General features: G+C 36.7%; 1 protein-coding gene across 5 annotated transcripts in view; it reads left to right on the top strand.

Annotated features, from left to right (window-relative positions):
• LOC109426825 (protein encore) overlaps positions 1-17,178 on the top strand; it is a 739,407-nt gene that overhangs the window by 116,817 nt on the left and 605,412 nt on the right. Inside the window, exons 1-2 of one of the 5 annotated variants that reach the window (XM_062853489.1) lie at positions 5,757-5,990; positions 15,398-16,350. The exons of 1 other annotated variant lie outside the window; for it this stretch is intronic. The gene's annotated coding sequence lies outside the window, so the exon portion shown is untranslated. Of the gene's footprint in view, positions 1-5,756; positions 6,515-15,397; positions 16,351-17,178 lie in introns of those variants that run through there. 3 more of the 5 variants (XM_062853490.1, XM_062853488.1, XM_062853487.1) reach the window with 3 other exon arrangements.

Here is a 17,178-nt window from a genome sequence, read left to right as displayed (position 1 = left end):
TTATCTGCATGCTATCAATGAGGAAACTTTTGCTTTTACTTGTTGGTTCGAGGTATTTCCCGGAAAAGCTGTTTGTTGACCGAGAATCGTTTGAAGTTGGGAGTCGGTGGAATTTTACGTGAAACTGTGAGTCAGTTTTGCCTTCAAACGAGACTGAAAAAGCATATCAAAAGCCTATCAAAATCCCTATCAATGTTTGTATGTTTACACACTTTCTTTTTGATGTTTCTTTACAGGTACAGCTCAGATACCAGCTCAAAGGAATAACCATAGCTCCTTCAATCTTCCATTTCCAATGACTCCTAAAAACAAGTAACATTTAGAGGAAAAAGTACGTACAAAGCATACACAAACTCACTTACAGCTTATCAAATATGCATCCGAAGGCTTGGTTAAAACACAAACCTATCTGTGGAAAACAAATAGTGTAACTAAATTTAAAGATTAAAAAAAAATGTGAAAATAAACTACAAAATAAATAGTAGGAAAACCACTACTAGTAGCATATCTGCTACGAGATTCCACAAAAGTGGTATCAAGACTCCCCCTTGGAGGCATCCACAAACACTCAATTCCCTAATCGCTGCTTGACATAATGACGAGAAAAGATATCGGTTTTTGAGCATTTGGTGAATCTAATTGGATATCATTTAAGATCTATCTTACCGGAGACATGTTGCGGCTTCCACTATGGCATCGAAAGGTACGATGTCAAAAGTACTCTCGATATCTAAGCAAATACCCTAACAGGATTGCTTCTGAGTGAATGCTTTCTAGATATCGTCCACAATTTTGAATGGAAGAAATACTGTGGACTTTCCAGGTCACATAAAGGGGCACGACAGCCAGATGAACTTCACGGATGTGATGATCGACTTTGCGTTCTAAGCATTTTAGAAGAAAACAGTAGATCTAGAATTCTTTGCTTCCTCATACGACGCACGATCCACTTTATAAATTTTACAGTAATATCACGCCTAGATTTGGAAATGTATCCAGTAAAAAAATGCAAACATTTTCCTAATATGTTTTGAAGAATTCAAATCCATTCTGGAACCAAGTAGAATATATCCCATCTGTTACGAGAAATTCAAAAGGAACAAAAGAGTGTAGTGCCCATCCAATCCATCCAAAAAATCCCCAACGGCATCATCTAAATCACTTGGAGTGTCAATGGATGGTGATTATCCATGGAATTTGACAGCAATAAAATCAGTTAAGAGATCCCAGGTGGTTGACCGGGGATTCCTGAAACGCAAAGTTTCCCAAGTAACATTCAAGTGTTCAAAAAGATGAAGATTCTTCATTTCACAAGTGGCAATTGGCCAACTCGCCTGATAGGGCAAAGCGTTATGTCTAACACCTCCTCTCTAGCAGACACCATGAAGGTTCCCGAGCAGCAGAGAATATCTACAGCATAACAAAATATGTTATGTTGGCAAAATAACTGAGGAACGCAAAGAGTTATTTTTGAGTTATTAACATAACGTATCATGTTTTAAACTTGTCTGTCATAAGCGGCAAAATAACAAAAATCATAACAAAAAAAATGTTCCTGGAAGACCAGTTGAATAACACGTTTTGTTTGTTTCAAAAACAACTTAATAATAAATAAAAAGAAAATCGCGTTAAGTACTGTTCCTTTGAATTCCACTAAGAATTTGCATCCTTTGACAGATACGTATTTCGACCTCAACTGTAAGGTCGTCTTCAGTGTCTTGTACTTGACTCGACTTAATAATAGTGGATTTGTAAAATATTTCAATAACAAATTTTGAAATTAACAAGTTATTGATAACAATTTTAAAGCAAAAGGAGTTAGAAGATCTTATACAGTCTTAGGAGGAAGGGGGGTTTGTGAAAATGTGACAAGCAAAGTGTTAAGTATAGGGTCGAAGTGGGGAGGGGGGACTAAAATCATCAATTTTAGCGTGACGTACTCAATGGCTGCTCCCTACCCGAGCAGGAGAAAATAGCTGAAGAATAACAAACTCAGGTATGGAAAACCCAATACCTACAACCTGAAGGAGTTATTAATTAGCCCTGCATAAGAGGTAAAATACCTCAAATAATAACTGGAGTGTTTTCTGTGCATAACTAGTGAATAATGACATCAGGTATTGCAATACCTAAATAATAATCGGCGATTTTTCTATACAAATAGCGATTTTTCCATAATTGAATAATACCTCAACCAGTCCTCAACAACAAACCAATAGCTCGTTGAGGTATTTTATCAATACCTACAAAATACCAAAGTAAGTTATTTTCAATACCTGGATAACCGACCAATACCTTGCCTAGGTATGATACCTGACTTTGGTATGCTGCAGTTATGTGTCAGTTATTCGTTCCTGCTCGGGTAGTGACACAGTTAGAATGTAACACAGTTAGAATGTGACAAGTTAAGGTCGTCTTCAGTGTCTTGTACTTAACTTCGTCTCCAGCGTCTTGTACTTGAGTCGAGTCAAGTACAAGACACTGAAGACGACCTTACAGTTGAGGCCGAAATACGTATCTATCAAAACATGCAAATTCATAGTGGGATTATAAGGAACAGTACTTAACACGATTTTCTTTTTATTTTAAGGTGAAACGGGACGCCGTGTTATTTTTCCTATCTTGCCTCTCTTTCTAACAATTTGCCTCGCGATTTTGAAGATGGTAATCTCGAGTTCTATTGCACTGAAGATGATGAAAAACAATCAGCATGTGCAGTGCAAGTGAGCATACACAATGATAGGTTTTTGTTGCAAAATATGAAGTAGTATCTGAGATTACCATCTTAGCAGCAACAGAGCAATGGCGGATATTTACCCGACCGTCCCGTCCGCCCTTAATCATAACTGGTAATTGAACGACTGTAGAGTTGATTTGGAATTTTTCCGGCTACGCAGTCTTTAATAAGCTAACGACGTTTGTTGTTATCCCAACGTTTCGACGCTTGGTGGGCGTCTTCCTCAAGGGGTACTAAAATTTAAATTTATTATTTGTTCGAATTAGTTTTAAGTGGGAATGTTTGGTTTGTGTGACTTACAATACTTGTGTCGTTATGTGTCTAATGTTTTGTCTAACTCTAACTTGTCGGGTATGTTGAATTTTGGTACATGCTGACTGAAAAGTGTTTTTGGTTACTATTTACATGAATGAGATGATTTCTTATAACTTCTTATAACGGATTCAGGGGGTTTTCAGGGATTTTCAGGGGATTTTCAGAAGTGTTTCAAGCTATTTCAAGGTATCAGGGATACATCTCTTGGAACGCCACTGAAACCCCCTTGGAGTGCCCTTGAAACCACTCGAAACTCCCTGAAAACCCGCTGAGACCCCCAGAACAGTCCTGAAATACCCCTGAAATCCCGTAGAAGACCCTTGAAATGCCTCGGAAACCCCCTGAAATCCCATAGTACGCTTATGAAACCCTCCAAGACTCCCTGGAACACCACTGCAATGCTCCTTGAATCCCCTGGAATGCCTCTGAAACGCCCTGAAACCCCTTTATCCCTCTGAATCCTTCTGAAACACCCCTTGAAAACACCTGGAACGTTCATGAAGCCCTCTGAAATACCCTTGGAATATCCCAGGTACGCTCATGACATCCATTGAAATGTACGATTAAGTAAAGTGAAAATATATCTGGAAGTCATGCTAACAGTTTAGGTTATGGCAGTGCACTGGTGTAGTCCCCAAGTAACAATGAATGCTGAACAGTGAGAGTAATAGCTGAACATTGACTGATCAATGGTGTCAGAGGCTGAATACAAGGAGAGCAGAATATTGTACGGCTTGTTGAACCTCTTAAGTCAGCAATACATCTTCTTCTTCTCTATGGCTCTACGTCCCCACTGGGACTTGGCCTGCCTCGCTTCAACTTAGTGTTCTTTGAGCACTTCCACAGTTATTAATTGAAGGTCTTTCTTTGCCTGCCATTACATGATTTTTTTACATTGTGAGGCAAGTACAATGATGCACTATGCTCAAGGGAGTAGAGAAAATTTTCCCAACTGGAGCGGGAATCGAATCCGCCGTCTAGGGATTGGCTATCCATAGCCTTAACCACTCACTAGGCTAACTGGAAACCCCTTCCACAACATGTTTGAATCGATTTTAGCTGCCGAAAAATTATATTTGGATCAAAATTAAAAAATGGGTATTAGAAGGTTAAAGAGATCTCAATTATCAATGAATATGAAATTGTGTTTGTATTTAATCTTATTTTAAATGGTTTAAAAAATAATATTTTCCATGTACAAAAGCTTTTTTTTGTTCGAATTCGAGCTTGATTGTAATTTTGAATGTTTTTTTCCAGACTCTAAATCTATATAAATAAAAATGGAATGGTGTTTGTTTGACACGAATGGGCTAGGGAACGGTTCAACGAATATATCTCAAATTCTTACACTGTTACATTCTTGTAGGGACCGACGTGTTCGTGCAAAAAAATAATAATTGAGAAAAGAATCCGGAAAAGCAAGAAAATCGGGAAAATCTAAAAATCCACATTGAACAGCTCTATTTTATGGAACTGGATGTTGAAAAACGCAGTACCTGAGCAAAGACGGATAGAAAAGTGATATAACTTTGATAATAAACTGTGTTATCGGTGTTATCATTTTGTTATTTTTGTTATCATATTTTCCAAATGATGATAACAAATTTAGTTATCGATAATTTTGGTCTATGAGATAAACATACTAAATGATAACAAAATATGTTATCTGTTTCCAAACGTTAATTTCAAAACTTTCCCAAAACTAAGAGTCTGATGGATCTCGAATTTAAAATACCGCATTCTACCTTTAAGATACCGCATTCTACCTGCAATGCGACAGTAATAAGAAAACCTTCAAATACTCTCACTCCCACTGAGTCCCGTTGGATTAGGGGCTATCGGCTGCGACCGACACTCACTCGATCATGGTTCGAGACCCTTCTGAACGCAATAGTTGAAACATTGGTTGAAAATTATAAGACACTGTTTTCAATTACTGACGATGTCGGTAAAGTAGACGTTTACTATTTTGGTCGATAAAATAGCTCTAAATGTTAAGTCATTGATAACAAAACCAGTTATTATTCATTGATAACTAAATGTAATGTTGTATTACACAATTAGTTATCAACTTAAACTCAATGATAACTTATCTTTTTACCATTTTGGTATTCGAAAAGTAAATTTGAGTTATCGAATATGTTATTTTGGCTTTTAATTCAACCTAAATGATAACAAACTCAGTTATCAAGCGAAACCAGGTATCAGAATATGTTATCATTCTGTTATCTGTCTTTGCTCGGGTAGGCAGGCAGTACGACGTTTGCCTGGACAGCTAGTTTTAGATAAATATTTAGAATAGGAGGTGTCTTTTCTGCCCTGCTTATTTACAGTTGTCTAAAAGTTCATTTGAAGGCGTTAAATTAATCTCACCTTGTATGTCTAGAACCTGGATTTTCCTTAAAAATAAGAAATACACACAAAATTGAACACTCAGTGAATTACTCTTTGCCGAAAAATTTCGTCACATTTTCCGTAATCACACTTGAAGTCCACCAACACCACCTTTGCAGGAAAAATGCAACACAATCCCGTTCACACAAAAGTGTGCTGCTCTTCTGAGTAACAACCCTCCGAATTTTCCCGAGTTTTCCCTCTCACTACATCGCCATCGCGAAGAAAACACACAGAGAGCGAAAGAGAAAGTGGCTTTCGTGTTGTTGGCGCCCGAACGATTGGTGTCCTATCCCGGAGCCGCAACATGGGGGAGCTCAGCCAGCCTAGCAGCTCGCACTTCGCAGGTCAGGCACAGTTCGGGTTTTGCTTTCGCCGTGGTCACACGCGTTCGTCTTGGTCGTCGTCGTCGTCCTGGTACAGTGTCCAGCCAGAGAGTGTCGAGAAGGGTGCACCGCACCCCCATCGATTGCCCGCGGTCCGCGCCTAGCGCCCGTTCTCGTGTGCGTAGGTACCCACAATAGCTAGCTGGCTGGGTGTGCAAGTGAGTGAGTTACCCTGGATGCGTGAGTGCGTGCTCCCCAAAAACGCTATCACAAAAGTGATTGCTGCGTTCGGATTGGGAGTCTTATTTTGCTCGTTCGTTCGATATAGGCAAATGTACCCCGTAGGTACAGGTAGAGCGCAGCAAAGTGTGTGCAATGATTGTTTGAAAATGGTGCAGAACGAAGCAATCACGGCGGAAAAATGGCAACTTGAAGATGGGGAAAATGTGCTGGGATAGTGAATTGCGGGTTTCGTGAAAAATAAGGATAGAATAATCTCATTTTAGGATCGTGAGGGTTTCGTAGTGAAAAAAGTGAGCTTCTGGAGTGAAAAAAAAACGTGCCGAGCTAGAAAAAATGAGTCCTGAAGGCTAATGGGTTCCTGAGAAAAGAAAAAGTGATTGAATTGATCGGAATTGACGACGATTATACCGATGAGTGTAGGAGAACCCAGGAGCTTTGGAATGGCAATAATGCACTTGTTCGCCTAATAGTATTGGAATTTTGCAGCTGCAATCGATCGGTATTCGATATTTCGCAACTCCTGGAAGTTACTCAACTCCCCGTGCAAGGGCAGACTAGTTTCGATAGAATCGTGTGATCTTTCCCAAAATCGCAGTTCTTCGTGCCTGTATGAGTGTGTTTTCATTAGCAGTAAAATTAATTACGTTAATATTTCAGACAACCGTAGCAACGATAATAAGGAAGCTTCGGCAGTGAATGTGTGCACAGTGGGAAAAACAATCCGATGGGTGGACAAAATTAAGAACTTTCTCATCGCGAGACCCGAAACAGAAAATATTCCATGTTTTTTTTAATAATCGCAAATCTCTTGTTTTGAGAAAAATCACATAATTTTGATTTCAGTATAATATATACGAAATTCGAATATTTAGACAAATGTTCTATAAAGTAGACCAGTCTTATGATACCCACAACTTGTCTAAAAAAACGATTTACTTAAAGCAAAATCTTATGTTATATCACCGATAAAATTTCACGTAGGGTAATTGTTCCCATCGTTGTGGTAGTACCTAATGTTGCGGTAAATGGCAATTGAGCAATTATTCGACTGAAATGTATTTTTAATAGATGTATGGTGCTTAAATTATGAGATTGCACCATTTGTTTGCTTGAGATTTGCCCAAAAACCTATTAAAAAAAATATTTTCCTTAATGTGTTTGCTGCTGTGTTCCTATTGTTGCGGTAGTGTTCCTAATGTTGCGGTATCCCATATGATTTCAATGGGATACCGCAACAAAAGGAACAAATACCGCAACATTAGGAACACAATGTTCTTTCAGATAAAAACGAATAAAATGCTCATAACAACATCAAAGTGTCAATATTTCGTTATTTTCCCGTAGATTGATTTTATCATTTTCAATTCAATCCGTGTAAAAAGTTTGCTTGGGGCAATACAATTGTGGTTTAAACATGAACCCATTGCTTAACTCCTCCTTGATAGGATCAATTACCCTAATTATGAATGCCCTTAGAAAATTAGAGTTCAAGCGTTGCACTTAGAAGATGAGTCTCAATCCCCTATACTTGAGTATTTTGTATAGAAAACACCCAGAGCCGTAGCGTGGCCCCACGGCGTCCTTGGCAAGCATCCAGATTGGCGCCCCACGACAATTAGACATTATTATTTTGCTAAATTTGTTTATTCAAAGTTATGAGTATGTTTTCAAAGTTTTCAAAGAGTATAAGTACGAACACATTTTGCATTTCAAGAATCATACTTAGACCAGCACAATAGTTAAAAATGACATTTCAGATTCTTAACATGCATGATGCATACATTTCTTAAGGAAATCTTAGTTATTTTTCGGATTTTTTTAAATGAATTTTGTTTTCAAAAATACTGAATTGAAATTCAGGAGCTTTCAGAAATCCTCAAACGTTTTTACTGTTTTTTGGCTATAGTTTCAACTGGTTTTACCAGAATTTTCTAATAACTTCACCAAAAGTTTCTTGTGAAGTGCAATCAAAATTATTAATTCTTAGAAAATTTTCAGAAATCATTAGACAAAAATGGAAATGAAGTAATACCAGGAGAAATTTCGTTGAAATCTCTGGAAGAATTTTTGCTGGATTCATTGAATGAAATTATGAAAGAGATTGTGGAGGATTTCCTCCATTTATCCGGAGAAATTCTTTGAAATGTTTTTAAAGAAATCCCTTAAGGAATTTTTGATAAAGTTTTTGAAAGATTTTCTTAAAGAAGTCCAGCAAAAAATCCGAAGAAATACCTGGTGAAATTTATGAAGAAATTCCCGAAATAATTCATTTGTTTGAAGGGAATGAACAGCATCGTCTGAATATTTTTCATTTCAAATACTTGTTGTAAACACTCTAAAATATGTCAATAAATAAGTTTCCAGTAATTTTCAGAGAAAAATTTTCACTGGCATTTTGAAAACTTTTGATTTTGCTTTGCTCGTTAAAAAAGAACTAAAATAATTTCTCAAAAAAAAAAATAAGCCAAATTCCCAGGTAACATCATGATAAATAATCTAGAGAACGAATTTTTGAGAATAACGTAATGTAAAAAACACTCGATCAATCAAAGGCATTTTGAAGTTTTGGTAACATACAAGAAAACAATAGCATCATAATATTCCTTCTAGCCTTAGACCTTTTGGGCGTCCCTTAGAGGCTGGCGCCCTTGGCGGGGGCCAACCTAGCCAACCCCACGCTACGGCTCTGAAAACACCCCATCTATACGAACTTTATTATTTAATATATAGTATTTATAAGTTCAGGGATCACCCCTTAATATCACTGATTTCAAACATTTCTAAACAATAAGTTAACTATTAGGAGGGTAGAAGTCTAAAATGCTTGTTGTTGGTCGCCTCATTGACAGAATAAGGCGAGAGCATATGATTTCGTAGTAAAATTTACGCGTTTTTCTCAAAAGTTTCTACAAACAATATTACGGTGATGATAAACCTGGGCGTGTTAGTGGAATATTTACATTGAAATATCTAAGTATACAATTCGTCGAAGTTCTACAGAATTTGAGAAATAGAAACTTAACGGATAATAGATCTGAAAAAAGGTCCAATGAGGATTGATGCTGGGACTCTTGCTGAGATTCTTTCGGTATTTCCTCCAAAGAAAACAAAAATTTAACGTAAAGTGGACTTGGTGGGATGGTTAGAACATGTACCAATCACGTCGAGGACATGAGATCGAATGCTGCTCCCTTCGGAAGGAGGGTTAGGTCTCAAAAGGAACTGAAAATGAACTTGCCTCGTGATAAAAAAAATCTCTGATGAAGTAAATAAAAAAAACTGCGAAAATTTCTCCAGGGAATCTTTGAGAACTCTCAGGGATTCTTTCAGAAATTTGTCCAGAGATTCCTTCAAACATTCCTTAACATATTTCCAGCAATGTCTTTAAAGATTCTTTTGGAAAATCTTTCAGAAATATTCACGGAGGTTTTTCAGAAAATCTTGCAAATAATTCAGAAATTGCACAAGAGGCTCCTCCAGGCATTTTACAAAATAAAATATTCTGATAAATCTTGGGTCGATTGCTTAAAAAAGTTCCTCTTTTTTTTTCTAGGATTCTCAGAAATCTGTTCAGAAAACTGAACAGGGATTTCTTCAGGATTCTTTGAATATTATTCATTCAGCAATTTCTCCAGGGATTCCTTTAAAACATCTTTCAGAGGATGCTTAAGAAATTATTCCGGAGGGTTAGTAGAAATCTTTCCATGATTTATGCAGAATTTCGTTTCCAAGAATTGTTTCGGAAATTCCTCCAGGGTTTTGAAAATATTGCACAGATTGCTATAATGATTTCTTCAGACATTCTTCCGGAGGATTTTCAAAAAATCTTCCATAAAATATTTCAGAAATTCCTGTAGGCATTTCTTCGCGGATTTCTTCATAAAAAAATCATAAATATTTTAGAATCTTTCAAAAGTCCCTCCAGCGAAAACAAAATTCTCCAGAAATTCCTTCTGAAATTTCAAAACAAAATCCTAAGGAAAATCTCACACGGATGCCTTCGGAGATTTCACCAGAAATTCTTCCGGTTTTTTTTTAGAAAATCTTCCAAAAAATCTTCCCGAATTTCTTCCGGAGATTTTTTCGAAAATTTCTCGATTTCTCCAAAACTTTTCCCAGGAAGGAAAGATTATTGAATAAAACCTTTCGAAGTTTCTTCAGATATCTCTTTCAGAAATTAATTTAGAAAATCCACTAAGGATTCCCTCAGAAATTTCACAAATATTTTTTAAATCTTGCATGGATCTTCCCAGGAATTTCTTCAGTGATTCTTTCAAAACAATCCTCCAAGAATTCACTTGGAAACTTTCTTCAGAGATTGCTTTAGATTTAGACGTTCTTCCTTGAGAAATTCTGCATTTCGCCAGTGATTTCTCAAAGATTTTTTAAGAAAATCTTGCATGAAATGCTTCAAAAATTCCTTCAAAAAATCAGCTGGAGATCCTTCCAGAAGTTTCTCGAAAGATTCGGCTTGTAAACCCTTCCATGGATTTCTACAGAAATTCCTCTTTTAAAAAATCCTACAAGGATTTTTTGGGAGTTCCCCCAAAGAGACTGTTAGAAATTTTCCCATGGATTTCTTCTGAAGCAAGTTTAGATGCCTGAAATAAATTTAGATTTCTCCAAGGATTTCCCTAGATGTTCCTCCAGAAATTTGTTGCAGGATTCTTTAAGAAAATCTTCCACGGATTTGATTCAAATATTCTTCCAAGAACTTCTTCAAAAATTTCTCCAAAGTTTTCTTCAGAAATTCCTTTAAATATTCCTTTAGACATCTCTCCAAGGATTCTTCGAGAAAGCCTTCCATAGATTTCCTCTTAAATTTCTTCTTGCATTCCTTTGGAAAATCGGATTCCTTCAAAAATTCCTCATATGGTTCTTTTGAAAAATCTTCTACGGATAACTATAAAAAATTTTCAACTCATTCCTTTAGATTATTTTTCTGGATTCTTCAAGCGGTTCTTCCAGAGACACCTTTAGAAATGTCTTTCAGAACTTCTTCAGAATTCCTTTAAAGAATCCTCTGTAGGACTCCTCATTAGATTCCTCCAGAAAACCTTCCATGGACTTTCTCAGAAATTGCTCCACTTTTCATTCCATTTTCAGAAATTCCTCCAGAAAACAGACATTCCGGATTCTTTCTGAAATTTCTCGAAAATTTTGTTCTGAAATTCTTGCAGCGATTCATTTAGGAAAACTTCTAAATATTCTTTAAAAAATTCAGAAAATGATTCAGGTAATCTTTCAGAAATTTCGTCAGGGGTTTCTTCAGAACTTTTTCCAGCGATTCTTTTAAGATTCCAAATATTTTTTTTTTGAAACTTCTCCAGTGATTTCTTCAGACACTCGAACGGATTTTTTTCAGGAATTCACGTATTCGTCCAGAGATTACTTTAGGAACTTCTCAAGGAATTCTATTGGAAATCTCCAAAGAAAAGTCTCCACGAATTTCTCCGAGATTCCTTTACAGATTCTAACATGGTTTATTCCAGTGATCCTAGTGAGAATACCTCCAGAGATACTGCCGAAATTCAAATGGAGATCTTTTCAGGAATTCCTCCGGATGTTTTTTTTGTGTTGCCTCAGAAACTCCTCCAAGATTTTTCCCAAGGATATTTCTCAGAATTTCTCCGAATCCTCTCAGAATATCTTCCAGAAATTTCACCAGTAATGTTTCTTTGTGATTTTTACAGGAATTCTTTTAGAAATATCATTTCTAGAATTTTATAGAAGGAATTCTTCCAAAAACATCTCATGATTTTTTTCTTTAGAAACTCCACCAGGATTTCAAAGAAGTTTCTTCAGATATTTCTCCATGAATTTCTACAGAAAATTATCCTTTGATTTCTTCAGGAATCACTTCAATTCGATTAATTCTTATATTCCATCTGAAATTCATTTACAAATATCCCCGGGAATTTCAAAATATAATTTTTTTCCGTACAATTTACTTCAGAAATTCTCATAGTAAAATTTCTTCGGAATTTGAAAAATTCGTTCAAGGATTCATGAGTCCAATAAAATTTTTTATTGCTATTTTTGTATCGTGTCTTTTAACCAGTGCTGAAAATGTCATTTCGACATATCTAAATTCAACCACATCGTGCTCATTTGAGAAGCTCAACCTGAGAATATGGTATATGAAAAACTTGGCAGCTAGACCAGCTCTACAAGAAAGTCACTGAAAACCGATATTTTTTGAATATTTAAAGTAAATGTCACGGACTACCCTCGAAAAATACCAATCATGGTGAATATTCCAGTACCTAATTTTTATAATGGGATTTTTTCGGGATTTTTTCCAAAAATAATCTCATGTGATTATTTTTGAGATTCCACCAGGAGCTTCTTCAGGAATTCAAAAAAATGTCCTTCGATTTCTTCAGGAATTACTCTTGTATTCCTTCAGACGTTGCTCCAGAGATTCTTTCTAGTTTTTTACAGTAATTCGATTGATATTCAGATTTTCAGATATTTCTTCACGAATTTATTCAAAAATTTCTTCGGAAATTCCATCAGTAATATCTTTAGTAACTCCTTCTGTATTCCAAGGATTTTTTCAGAAATTTCAACAGGCATTTCATAAACATTCATTTTTTATCTGGGACTCACGCTGTACTTCACTTCCGAAGGAAAAACTCACATTTTGCGAGTTTGTCGGGAGTGGGAGTCGATCTCAGGTCCTCGGCGTGATAGTCAAGTGTTTAAGCTAACCATCTAACCAGGTCCTCTCCACTAAGATTCATTTGATTTTTGAAGCAATTCATATTTACATAAAAAAAAATCTTGCGCTAGTTCCCTCAAAAATTCATCTTTGGATTCCTCAAGAAATCCCTACAAGAAGGATTCTTTCACAAATTGATCCAGCTCCAAAAATATCTTCATGGTTCCGTTAGAGTTTACTGGAATTTCATTAGGAAGTCCTCCCAAAATTGTTCATGGATTCCATCCGCGATTCCGTCAATGCTTCTTCCCGTTAGGAATTCCTTCAGGGTATTCTCTCAGGATTCCTTTGAGGATATTTCCCGGCATTCCATCAGGGATTCCTATATTGATTAGTCTAGTGATTCCTTCAGGATTTGCTTTCATGGTTTCCTCCAGGATTATATCATGTTTTATTCCTAAAACTGCGTCAGGGATTCCCCCTGGATTCTACCTAGGTTTTCTTCCTGGATTCTTCAAGCGATTTGTATTGGAACTCCTTCCAGGAATTCCTTCATTGATTCCTCCCGAGATTTCTTCATTGATTGCTCCCAGGTTTTTTAGAGATTCATCTAGAAATTATTTCAAGGACTCTTCCTGACCTTTATGCTTCTTTTTGGATTACTTTCGATAATCTTTTCGGGGATTACAGTTGAATTTTTCGATTTACTTTGATTTTTTTTTCCGGAAAAAATCAGTACTCCTTCGGGATTTCCACTTTTAAAAATTCAATGATTCCTACAGGTATCCTTTCAGGAATTCTTTCCGGGAGTTCTTCTAGGTTTTCCTAGAAAACACCTTCCAGGATTTTTCCAAGGATTCATCTCGGGATTATTTTCTCCATTTCTCCTGGAATACCTTGAGGAATTCCTTCGTAATAATCTCAGAGATCTCTCCCGGGATTCTTTCAGGAACCCCTCCAAGATATTCAGAGAGACTCCTTTCGAGATTCTTTCAGTGATTACTCCAAGATTCGTGTAGGTAGGGATTCCATGAGGAGTTTATGCCCCTCAGAAATTACTTGAGGGACTTCTCCTTGACTTCCTCCCGGAATTACTTAAGGAATTACCTCCAGAATTGAGTCCTCCCTGGATACTTTCATTGATTCTTTTAGGGTTACCTTTAGAAATTCCTTCCTTTCAACGATTGCTTAAATTTTTCCCCCGGGATTCCTTTATTGATTTTTCCCTGGATTTCTTCCGACGTGCCTTCCGGCATTCGTCTTTCAGGTATTTCTCCCGAGTTTCATTTAGGGATTTCTTCGAGGATTTCTCCTGGTTTCTTTCGCAGATTTCATCAAATATATCTCCAGCGATTAATTTATTGATTCTTATAGGATTTGTTTTAAGGATTTCGTTAATGATTTCTACAATTCCCGAGATTTTTTCAGATAATTCTTCCAAGATTTTCTTAATGATTTCTCCAAGAATCCAGAGATTCCTTCATGGATTCTTCTCGAGATTGCTTCCTAGGTTTCTCTTGGGATTCCTTCAGGATCCCTCTACAGCATTCCTATAGGTGGATTCTGTAAAATACTTCTCTTGAGATTCTTTCAGAGATGGATTGCCCCTGGGAGTAATTTTTGTCAAGATTTTTTTCAGAGATTCCTCTCGGGGTTCTTTTTAGGATTTCTCCTGCAATTTCTCTAGGATTTCTTTAAGGGATTCATCTCGTGATTCCTTCCAATTCTTCTTCTCGTTTTTCCGAAAATTTCCTGAGACTAGATTTCTCCAGATAATATTCCCAGAATTATTCCATGTGAGGGAGAAGGGGATTCTTCAATTATTACATATGGTAAAAATGGTACAAAAAAAGGAAAATGTCAAAAAATTATTTATTTTTAAAAAAAATGCAACCTCCTAACGTAAATTATCTAATCTGCCCGGGAACCGAACTCAGACACTCATATCATAGTGTTACTTAATAAAAAAAAAGTTTGAATAAGATCAAATAATAGCACATGAAAAAATAAAAAAATGGCATATATTAGAGATAGATAGACTTTTCTGTAGCAAGTAGTAATGTAATCTAGTAGCCATCATCTAGTAGTCATATACATTATGAATAGTTGTCGTCTATTTCACTCCTTTGGAATTGTCTTGTATCTATACGGATCAGAATGAAACAATTGTTCAAAAGTTTTCCTGAAATTACAACTTGGGTAAATGAACAAATGTTGAGGACCAACCTAAAGAGTTCTGTTTTTTTTTTTTGGGACAACATCATAGACTTTCTATTTTTTTTTTCGTGAAATCATGATTATTTTATTGGAACTTGGTTATTACAACCGAATATGAAAATTTAAATAATGAGACTTCCTGGGGTGGTGAATTTCACTTTCCTAAATATTCAAAGAATTCTTGTCCAGAATAAGGAAAATGCTAGATAATTTTTTCATGGCGCAATACTGAAGTCATTTTCATGAGGGCGTAACACTATAGGGGCACGAAACTGTAGAATCCGTTATGTACTCAAGGTTCTAACAGTTCTGATTTTACCATGACAGCATTGATGATAGCGAATAACTTGACTATGCCCAGAAAATTTTCTCATGAATAAAGTACATATTGGTCGTCTATCTAGAGCATCGTGTTGAGAAACGTATTGATTTTGCCCACTTTCGTAATGGCTTTTACCCAATGTGTTTCGGTTTTATTTATAATCTGGTTGCGAATTTTAGATGCCATCGGAAAGAAAAAACGGAGATGGGTAGCATACAATTTTAAAAATAGTTCTAAGTGAAATAAAGGAAAACGCGAAGCAAGTGTCGAAGCGCAAATGAAGAACCACACTCACCAACTGTGATGTGCGCGTAACAGCTAGAAATTGCCAGTGTGTGAAAATTCAGCGAAAACAAAAAAAAATCTAAAAGTGACAACAATTGTGTTCCATTTGAAACACAAAAAAAAACGACAAACAAAGCCTAATCCGTTTTAGTTGTATATTCAACTTCGTCGTCGTCGTCGTCGTCAAGCCGAACAACATACAGTTAGTGAGTGACCTGTAGTGAGTGGGATCCAAGCTGCGCTCGTCTCCTGTCGCGAGGAGCGAGTGCCCCCAAATGGGTGGAAAATCGCTCCCACCGTCGTCGTCGTCGCCGTCGCCGTTGTTACGTAACGAGAACACGCTGGTAGTCCAGTCCGGTCAATGGAACACCACGACGACGAAGAAGATTGTGATGGAACTTGAAGATGACATTTCTTATTCCTGAATCTGCATCGGGAATCACGCAACGCTATCCTCCTTCTGTTTAGTGTAGTAAATCAACGTGGAAATCCCTCTAGTACGAAGAAGTTCCCAGAACCATTTCCAAGGAGCAGCGAATCACGAAAACCCGCTCTGTAACTCTCTGGCGTGTGTGTGAAGAAAAATAAGGTTGAAAACGACAGGAAGTGCTGCAGGTGCAGGTGCTGGCGTGCCGGAAAAGTGATTTGTTTTCAACCTCAACCTTGAGTCTCGGCTCGGTTGGGGCTGGGGTTGTTGGGTGAGTGAGTGCGAGGAAGTTTTGTAACCTACCTACATCTACAGTCAGTGCAGTGTGTGAGTGTGTGGCGTTCGACGAGAGTTCGTGTTGATTCGAGACATCCCTAAGAAATCCGTACAAGCTGGCTGCACTCGCCGATTACTTTGGAGGTAAATTGAATAGCAATACTGGTTGTAGTCTACATGATTTTTGTTAAGTGATGGGGTCATTTCTTTACCAAGTGTGACAAGTTAAAGTATGCGAAGTTAGGCTGATTCTCAAATTGTCAAATGCTACCCTAATGTTGAACATTACAAATCGAACCTTAGCATTTCTCGCTCAATGTAAACGGCAGATATTGTAGATGTGTATGAAAGCCACGATATTGCACCGGTTTTGTTGCAAATATATACATATTTTGTTTGTAACCTAGCATAAAACTTCTTAGAGAAATATTTACTATAATAAACTACAACTATTGATAGAATATATGAAAGGGTACTCCAGATGATGTTATAGCGGATTTTCTAAAGTTGACCTTTGAGCCTTAAAGGAAGTTGACAAAGAAATCATTTAAAACCATTTCTGATAGATTTACACTTTTGACAGATTTCAAAGTTCAACTCCCGAAATCCGGTAAAAAAAATTTGGAAGTTTATCTCAACAAATTTGTGTAGGTCCCTGGAAGAGTATCTCGCCAAATATTCGAAGTTCTTAACTGCCCATTATCGCATAACAAGAACAATCAATCGAAGTGGACATTGGAGCTAGTATGAGAAATTTCAAAAATTTCCCATACATTGAAACTCAATTATATAGCATTGAAATCTTCTAAAGTACTTCTTGTATGCTAGTCAAAATCAGTAAATAAAAAAAAAAAACCTAAATATAATTGATGACACGCTTTGAAGCTACATATTCAGTTTTCCCAGTGTGACTGTTTGCAAATACACTTGACAATGAAACAAAATAACTTGGTATTTTTCAAATTAAACTTA

This window comes from Aedes albopictus, chromosome 2, assembly GCF_035046485.1.
Source record: "Aedes albopictus strain Foshan chromosome 2, AalbF5, whole genome shotgun sequence".
NCBI classification, from domain to species: Eukaryota; Metazoa; Arthropoda; class Insecta; order Diptera; family Culicidae; genus Aedes; species Aedes albopictus.
Note: the sequence above shows the minus strand (reverse complement) of the source record. Positions and strands in the feature narration are given on the sequence as shown.